Here is a 9,486-nt window from a genome sequence, read left to right on the forward strand (position 1 = left end):
GGGTTCAGGAGGGAAGGTAAAAGAGCAGACAGTCATTCCTTTGGGTGCAGGAGAATGTGAGCACCGGCGATAGGTACACAATGCAGTTTCTGTTTTTGTGACAGACGACCTGTAGCTGGGTTTATTTCTGGTGGCAGCAGGGCAGGAAAAGATAGTGGCGCGTGGGTGGGTGAGGCAGGTGACAAAGGGAAAGAAAGAAATACGAGGGAAAGGAGGAGGAAATGTCAGGCAAATCAAAGCTGAGGGGATGGTAGGTCTGTGGGTATCAAAGTAAACAATGTAAGCTAAGATGCAGAACAGCAGAAGAAACAAGGGTGAAGGAGAGGGGGGTGGACTGTAAAGTTCGGCTGTGGATATTATTAGGTAAGATACAAGAAAAAAAAAACAGTGCAGGAGGTCTGATAGTCTGCCAAAAAACAGGAGGAAACAGAAGGAAGAAGGAACCCATTCATATAAAGTCGGGCAAGGCAGGGAAGAGAGCAGATAGGAGAGGGAGGAGATAATAGAGAGGCGTGACAGAGATGTCAGGAGGAAGCTGAGGCTGCCCTGAGTGCTGTGACAGGATTGGTTACAGTGACATCGGTTGTGGGATAGGATTAGCTGCAGGTACATCAGGTGTGACCACGACCAGGGCCTCGCTGTCAAACGCTTGGAGGGGGGGGGGGGGATTAGTTCAGCACAGGGAATGTAGAAAACACACACAAACACACAAACACACGGCCCTAAAACACAGGAAAACTATTCACATCACACAATCCTCAAACATGAGATTCATAGATTGTTTTTCTAGAATAAATAAGATTTGTTCCAAACAATTATAATCTCTGGTGCATTTACCTGCTCTCAAACAAATATCACACAGCTTGAATAAATGTAGAACAATCACACGTGTGCATCTCTGTCAACAAATGGAACCATCTTTGACCTCAGCGATAACGACTTGATTGGTAGCACTTTCTAGCGTTGGTACGCTGGCAGCGAGCCAAGAGTCGTTTGTTGGCCGAGGTCAAATTGGGGAAACAAATTCACTTAATTGATCGTAGCAGCGGACATTTAACTGCAGAATGTCTTCCAGCCCTGTCCCACAAAAAGGAGAGATGAATGCCTATTTTAGGGTGAGAGCCCCGATGTCTGCCAGAATTGTCCAAATAAAAAAAACATCGCACAAATACAACAACCTACAAAGATCCCTTTTATATGTACGTTTGCACAAGAAGCACATCAAATGCAGCCTTTGATACTATTCCTTGTATGTAAATCAGTTTAACAAATATACTTATTTAGGATGTTTCAAGTGCCAAAAGCTCTCACCACATGCTTAGTCAGATTCAAACTCTCATTCATGTATTCTTTAATCACACTCTTTCAGATTTGGAGATGTGAATGCATTTCATTTTGACAAAATTCTTGTACTGCTTGTGTTTAGACAATGTTGGCTTCTTTTTTTGTGAAAAAATGGGTTAATATTGCTCAATGTGAGGTATTAAAAAAAAAAAAGTATTGTTGGGGATTGGTACCCCAACTCTGGTATTGTATTAGTGCGACAAATTGCAAAGGATATCCAGCCTTGTTCAGGAATATGCACATGTAAACTGGCACAAATCTGACCCAATACAAAACTCTACATTTAATTTTCCTCTCTGCGCCTTTCCTGCATTCTAAAACAACCCCTTCATCTCCCAATTTCATGTCCGCTCCTAGCTCACGCTAGGCTGTAATATGACGGACCGACTGACTGATCAACTGCCTCGGGTCATAGCCATCTGGCCTGGGAACCTCACCCTCACAGATGCTCAAATGACAGCTGTTTGTGATTCTGCATATTTGCGTTACATACAGTATGTACACACCTAGACGCATTCAAAAGATGCACGGCTGCAAGGCATCGCCAGACCACCCTGTTTGAGCAAGCGTCTGAAATGAGTCGTTAACATTGCCTCGGTACCCACTAGAGACTTGGTAGGAAGCCTGACAATCTCCGCATCCGGAATTACTGCCGAGCCTGCAGAATCCTGGCAATCTTTTCTTTTTTTTTTCTTTTTTTTTCTTTTTTTTTTTATACAGGAGAATTACCTCCGAACCTCCTGAAGTGGAACCATGCAGGATTGGATTGGCACAGGACAAAACAATTCTCTGCCGTTCCCATTTGAAGTTTGAATCCGCAGCCAGGAGAAAAACTGGGCGCCGAGAGCCTGTTGCCGTACATCAGTGTTTACAGAAATGCTTTTTTCAAAGCGAAAACAGGCTAATTATTCAAGCCCTATCAGGTAGCTTCATGAGCTATTACAAGTTATCATAACTAAGCACTCACTCAAGCAGAGTAAGTGGGACACATAAAATGGAAGAACAAATACGTTGTTTTTATGTCCCAAAACAACCTGAAGTCTCCGCTCCCTCCTAACTCCCGATGCTGTGAAATGCCTCAGTAAGAGAACAGCGACTTCACAGACCAGCCTGCCACATCCTCTGACACGCGTCCGTTCCCTCTGAGAGTGAGGCTTCTTAACTCAGCTACGCCGCAGCCATCGGCCACAGTCCAATCGATGCATCGTCTGACGCAAACGGCAGAAAAAACGGCTAAAAAGTCTTTATGGTGTATAGAATTTCGTATATGAGGGCAGATTGTTGGAAGAGACGCAGCGTAGGAAGCCAGTTCAATCGTCGCTCACAAGGCCGTTCATCATGTATATGAATTCCCTCAACTGTGTGTCAGGCTGTCACAGTACCTGTTTAAAGTGTCATCACATGTTCTATTCTATTGTGTGCTTTTTAATGAGCCTCAAGGGTGCTTCCACAAAGTAAGACTAATCCCTAATTGGCAACAGTATTCTCACTGCTTTGCATTAGTTCATGTGACACTAAAAACTGGCCATGGTGAGAATAACAGTGGATGATTTCATAAGCACCTTTAACTCTTTTCCCCCCTTTTTGGTCAGTTAATTTTATCCACAGAGAGATGAACACTCTTAACAATGTTGACGTTATTCTCGAGCATATCTGTAGACAGCCTCTCACACCTGACATCACCTGACATCCTCTGTGGTTTCCACAGCAACCTTGTCTCCATGAACAACGTGGCACGGCGAAGATACGTCGTTTAATTAAAGGCTCAACGAAACAAAACCAGAGCCTTGTGTTTACATCGCCAGGCATGATTCAATCAAATGTAATGAAGTCACATTATTGGTCTGCATAATAATAATAAAAAATAATAACAATATCATTATTATTATTAATAACAACACTAATAAAACAATAATATGCAATGATTTGAGGTGTATCTAAACAGAGTGCCTCTTTCCCCTTTAAGTATCTCAGCTCCACTGGAGGTACTTGTGTTTCAGCAGTTTGCTGGGCATGTAGTGTCAGCAAAGTACACACAATCTCTCACACACACACACACACACACACACACACACACACACACACACACACAGTACTGTCACTAATTGGCTCATTGAACCCTTGTCTCACCCCTTTCCCAAATGTGCCCAATTTGTCTCGTTTAATAGCTACAGGAACTGCAGAGTTGAGACAAAACTGTCTTTATTCCTTTTATCAATCAGTGGAGGAAGTACACAAAGGCTACAAGCTGCAGCCCAGTTTTGATAAGGAAGACAAGATAACAAAGCACACCCCAACCCCCCAAAAGCTGTATAGCAGCACCACACAACTGGTGTTCATGAAGCGGAGCAGATGAAAACAAGTTTGGGTCCGGGGAGAGGAGGAGTGTACAGTTAAGGATGCTACTGTGGCATGTCAGCGCACACTCACCACAGCTCACGCATGCACGCGCACTCACACACACATGCTTGTAACAAAATGTTAGGACTTCAAAGGAGCTAGTCAACTGCTTGGTTCTCTTTCAGAGGAGGAGAATACAGCCGGAGATTGTAAATCAAAGAATGTTATCCTTTATTCTGTGTATAGAGAGGATTCAATTCATTTCCCATCTCTATTTTATGCTGCTGCTCCAGGTGAAGTCTTTTAATAAAAGCTCTAAACGTTAAGGGTTGAGATGTCCACTTCACCCCTCTCATTTCCCCGTCGTCGCGGTCTTTGTTTTGACCAATCACCAACTCTCTCCTCCCTTCTGTGTTACCATTATCTATGTCTCTCCTGATCACATTCGCTCTAATCACCTGACACTGATATGAATATTCAGCAGACTCACCTGTGGGTTCATGAATATGCATGAGGCCTAAATGAAGTGCGAACACTAGAGGTGCTGGTGGGGTCTCTGCGTAATATTTTGGCTTTTAAAAAAAATATGATCTCATATGTACTTAATGACCACTGAGCTGACATCCTATCCACTGGGCCACAGATGAAACCCTTCCACTTATTTAAAGGAGGCCAGAGTGGGCAACAGAAAGAGACGTACAGAGATGAAAGGGACGAATAAAAGGAGAAAGGTATAAGGTACAGAGAGAGGGATGAGATTCTTGGAAGAACACATGATGGGAGAAAAGCAGGAGAGTTAAGGGATGTATCCCCACACTGAATGGATATTCACGAGCACCTATCAACAGAGAGCTGAGGAGTGAGAGTGAGTGTGCAGAGGGAGAGAAAGAGCCTGGAAAAGATGAGAGAGATGTAAAAGACAGAAAGTGAGAACATGCGCCTGGGGGGATTTTGGAAAGCAGCAGGCAGTCGCTCCAGCTCCACTCCAGAGGACTTATAGTCTTAATGGCTGCCTGCTCCGCCTTTAGCGTTAGCATTAGCACAGCCATGGGCTAATCCACGGCCAGGACCCCGGCATGTCAGGACTGAGGGCTTTAGACACGCCCTGATCTCCTGCGGAACAGCTTACTTTGGCTTGCTGCTCCTTGCCAACCTCTTCAAGCACAAACACTAAGACACACACACTCACAAAAGTGCTGCGCACCCAGGCCAATGTGGACCACTGTCATAGACGGGATAGATCAGAGCGGGCGGCTAGTCAGAGGCGTTGACTGATGGGGTTCCCCTGACTGAAAAGTGGCTCCTCTGCCGAACTGGAAGCCTAATTTCTATGCTAATGACTGCGATGTATCTATGATCCCATTGTGTCAGAGGGATATTACCACTCCTCATTCCTCCCCTTTCCAACTCCCGCTACAATATCATTAACAACGCTCTAATTATGGGGATCTGTGCACGTAACGGCAGCCTTTAACACGCCAAGACAGCTACACACACACACTTTTTTTTTTTTTTTTTTTACAATCAGTGCGAACACACTGATGCACTGACTGCACTTTCCCTCTTCCTGCCTGCCTGTCTGGGAGAGTGATTGCTGAACGCAGGTTGGCCCAACGGGAAAAACGGATGCACAAGAGAGGGTGAGACAGAGGGTCAGGACGGGGGAAGTCTGGGAGATTAATGGCCCGAAAGAAGCTGGCATCGCGGGGAGAGAATAAAGACATATCACATCGAGCCGTGCGACTGCGTGCATGCCTGTGTGTAGATAAAATGGGGTCTGCCAATAAGCATAAAGATATGCTGTTTAAACCACAGAGAACAGTGGTCATTCAGTTAGTGCAGGCTAGAGTCTGGTGTGTGTGTGTGTGTGTGTGTGTGTGCCTGTGTATGTATTCAGGACGCGGCCCTGCTGAGCCTCTCCTGCACTGCTCCTACTATTAGCTACTGATTTACATGGGGAGCAGCAGCACTGTAGCTAGCTCTGAGTTACGACTTCAATTACAGCAGCAGGGCGCGCGTGCACGCGTGTAAGCACGCACGCACACACACACTCACAGGTGCTGAAGAGAGATGGAGAGACAGCACAGAGAACCTCATTGTGTCTTCAGCTTGGGCTGAACAAGGAAATGAGGCCTAGATTGGATTTGACAGAAATATGTGCCTGTGTTCTTGCATCAGAGAGAGATTGTTTGGGCTTTGCCCTTGAAACGAAGAAGACACAGGAAAAGGAGCCTGACCTTGAATGTCTGAAACAGGCGCGATTAATCAAAAATCTTTAATGAAATGATTTTCTGTTTCAGTGCACCCCTTAAAGGCTCTTCGTTTATCACCCATTACGACCCTGTGTGGTCGCGTGCGACAGACAAAAACACAACAAGTGCACTCTGATCATTTGTATATGCATGTACAAGAGGGAGGTTGTGCGTTGCAGACATACACGGAGCGCCGCCTTCGGGTGAGCTTGTGGGCAAACTCAAATTATAATCAACTGCAGCCAAAAACAGGGCACACAGAAGATTTACAACCCTGACACGAACAATAACACCGATAAAGCTGCTTTTGTGTGCAAACAAGCACAGCTGCCATATCATTATTATTCATGAAATACTGACAATGGTGAAGAAGATATTTGAAGGAAAATGTAAACATAATGGAGGGAATTACGAGGAGAAGGAGGGAGGCAGGGAATTATGAAATATTTTTTTTTTTTAAAAATCACAAGAGTGAGAAAGAAGCTGGGGGCGTGCGCGGAGGGAAACATGCAGCTAAGTGAGAGTGAAGGGGAAAGAAGACATTAAAAGAGACTCGTGGGGAGAGTGCGAACGAAATGTAGAAAGACAGAGATGGAGCGGGAGCGGGAGAAGGAGGACATGAGGATGATAGGATGGGCCTTAATGAAGACAGGCAGCTCCAATCCATGCCCTGATGAGCAGGAATCTCCAATCACCGAAGTGACGCCAACGCTATCAATAACGGCTGGGTGGCAAGTACTTCACTGGCATGAAAGGAGAGTCCGTGCGGCATCTGCTTGTGCCAGCCCGTATTAAATGGAAAGATACCCTCAAGAACTAAGAGAGAGAGAGAGAAAGAGAAAGAGAGAGAGAAGGAGCATATGAGGCAGGACAAGATAAAGTAGAAGGCATATATCCTCTAATTCAAAGAGAGATGGAGAGAGAACAAAGGCTAAACAAGAGAGGGGGATAAGAATAAGCAAGGCTTGCGTGAGGCTTGATCGTGTGAGTGAAAGGTAGCCAGGCGAGCGTGGGTGTGTGAGGAGAGATGAGGAGAAATTCTAAGTGGGACACCCCTCTCCCCTTCCCCTCCATCATCATCATCATTCTAGCTCAGCCAATAACCAGACGGTCTTAATATCCCACTCCTCATGCCAGATACACGCGCACAAACGTGCACGTGCACACACTCAAGTGATGAGAAAAATGTCTTGAACTCCCAAAACCATCATTAATCTAAACTCCGGTTCCATTAGGGGAAGATTCAGCATAATTAGTTTTGCGTGTTTTCTGTGTGTGTGTGTGTCGGAGTGTGTTTGTGTGTGTGTGTGTGCAGTTTGAGTTATGAGTGGATGATATTACAGTGTGTTGTAGAGACTGAGGCTTCCCTGGTGATGCTGAACATGTGTTTGCCATTATTGTATTTCAGACAGAGACAAAGAGAAAACTCAATCAGGTGGAATCTAATATTACTGATACTGTATGTGGAACTGTGTGCCGCATGTTTATGGCTTTTGTTGTGCGTGTGAGCTTGAGGAGATCCTCTCCTGTGAGGGCTAGTATTGAATTGTGTTCTACCAAAAGATAATTACACCTTTGCCCTGGGAGGGTCCCCCCCCGCCCTCTGCGCCCCCGTGTGCATCTCCTGCATGTTTGTATGTGAACGAGCACGATAGTGTTGGTGTGTGCAGTGGTTCTCTGCATGAAGCCTGTGGTGGATAATTCAAGCACTGGGTTGCCCTCACAACGAACATAAAACTATTGTATGTGTGTGTATGTGTGTGTGTGTGCAGATGATGGTGGTGAACTCATCTAATATGACCCACGGGACTCGGATACAGACCGTGTGCTGCGAAGGCAATCTGGAACAGGAAGTAGACCTGGGCTGGGCTGCTGACCGGCTGACTGCTTCTGTGTGCGTTGGGTCCTGCTTCTATCTACATCCAACAACTTCCATACTGCTAATCTAAGAGGTACGGACGTTTGGGATCAAGGGTGCCATTTTCGATGCTATTCACTCTTCGCTTTTGAAGAAAAACTTTGATGAGGAGCGTCACTCAGCATTTGTAGACCTTATTACAGGATGTTAAGGCACATGCACGCGTCTTCCTTCTGAAAACAAGATGGCGGTGTAATGGAGCATCAGAAAGCTGAGAGAAACAGTTCTACTCTTGCTAGGTATCAGGGGTGAGGTAAGTTTCTGTATATATGCAGAGTAAGCATATGGAAGCTCTCAGAAGGAACATCACAAGAAACACGGTTGCAGTGGCATTCATGCAAGAACTTGGACATGGACACATGTCTATGTGCACACATAATGCTGGTGAGGCAGCTCATGCATATTGAGCAGGTACCTCTGGAAGCTTGACTTAAAGCCTCTCAATTATGAATATGGTCCGATGCCGTGTTTGCTCACGCCTCATTACACACACTCCCCCTTCATCCCACCTCTTTGAGAAGAGGAGCTGAAAATGCCAGTCGCTCATTTAGCCAGGAGTGGTTAACATTTAGCAAAACTGAGAGGAAAAAGGCAGATGGGGAGGAGAGGCGTGAGGCAGAGGGAGACGTCCTACATGCTGACAAATGAATCATCAGGCTAAATGGAGGTCTGACTGCACAACTAAAAAAAAAAAAAAAACACAGGAGGTGGAGGAGACAAACACAGCAAGACCGGGACTGAGCCAGGTCTCTATGAGATAAAGAAATGTCTCACTCACCCTCCCCTGTGAGATAGTGCCCTTACAAACAGAGTGATCGCACCGTTATGGTTAGTGATTGGCTTTCAGTCGGCAACTGATCACATTGTCACGGCTACTGATGGCATTACCAAGGTTACTGATCACTTTGTCGTGGAGGCCCTGCTGAAAAAGGGTGTGGGAGGAGGACCCAGTATTTATTCCCCTGCAAAAATGTGTGTGTGTTTGTGTCCTTAAGGATACACAATGTAAACTGCAGAATGGGAGGGGGAAGGTAAATGAGCATTCAGGATGATAAGCTGATCTTCAAATAACTCCTGAAGGGCCTGGGGACACTGTGTCTTCTGAGTGAATGGTTACGGTCAGGGCACAGTCAGTCAAGCAGGTAAAAGCACCGTCTCTGAACTGAACTGAGGTGCTTCTGTACGAGTGTGTGAGTGTTATCGATCACCACACAGTCTGCCTCTGAAGTCAATACGGCATCTTACGTATCCTCACCTGAACATGGAAGGGACATGCAGGCCCGCACGGACGCAAGCTTGCACATAGCTAGCTATTCCTGCATCGCTTATGGTTAAAAATATAACGTTACAGAAAATGTTTCAGAAGTCGAAAACCCTCCGATTCCACCCACACACCTTGCTCATATTCCTCCCTCCACATCCATCAAATCTGGACCCTATCGGCATTTCAGGCACCATAATGCTTTGCTGGACTGCTTTGAAAGCCAGACTATCTTTTATTATTAGCAGGATGAGCATTTGCCTCACCTGAATAAACGAAGTATCATACTGTCGAGGCACACCAGACTGGGCTAAATTGGGGCCAGTGTGTGTCTGTGTGTGTGTGTTTGTTGTTTGTGTTCAGCCACTAAT

The 9,486-nt window shown here is 45.6% G+C and overlaps 1 protein-coding gene across 1 annotated transcript in view; it reads right to left on the reverse strand.

Annotated features, from left to right (window-relative positions):
• Window positions 1–9,486, reverse strand: part of igsf3 (immunoglobulin superfamily, member 3) — a gene marked incomplete at its 5' end in the record, with an annotated part of 22,217 nt that overhangs the window by 4,014 nt on the left and 8,717 nt on the right. The window lies entirely within an intron of this gene.

The sequence above is a fragment of the Anarrhichthys ocellatus genome, unplaced genomic scaffold (assembly GCF_004355925.1).
Source record: "Anarrhichthys ocellatus isolate YVR2014 unplaced genomic scaffold, GSC_Weel_1.0 scaffold47, whole genome shotgun sequence".
NCBI lineage: Eukaryota > Metazoa > Chordata > Actinopteri > Perciformes > Anarhichadidae > Anarrhichthys > Anarrhichthys ocellatus.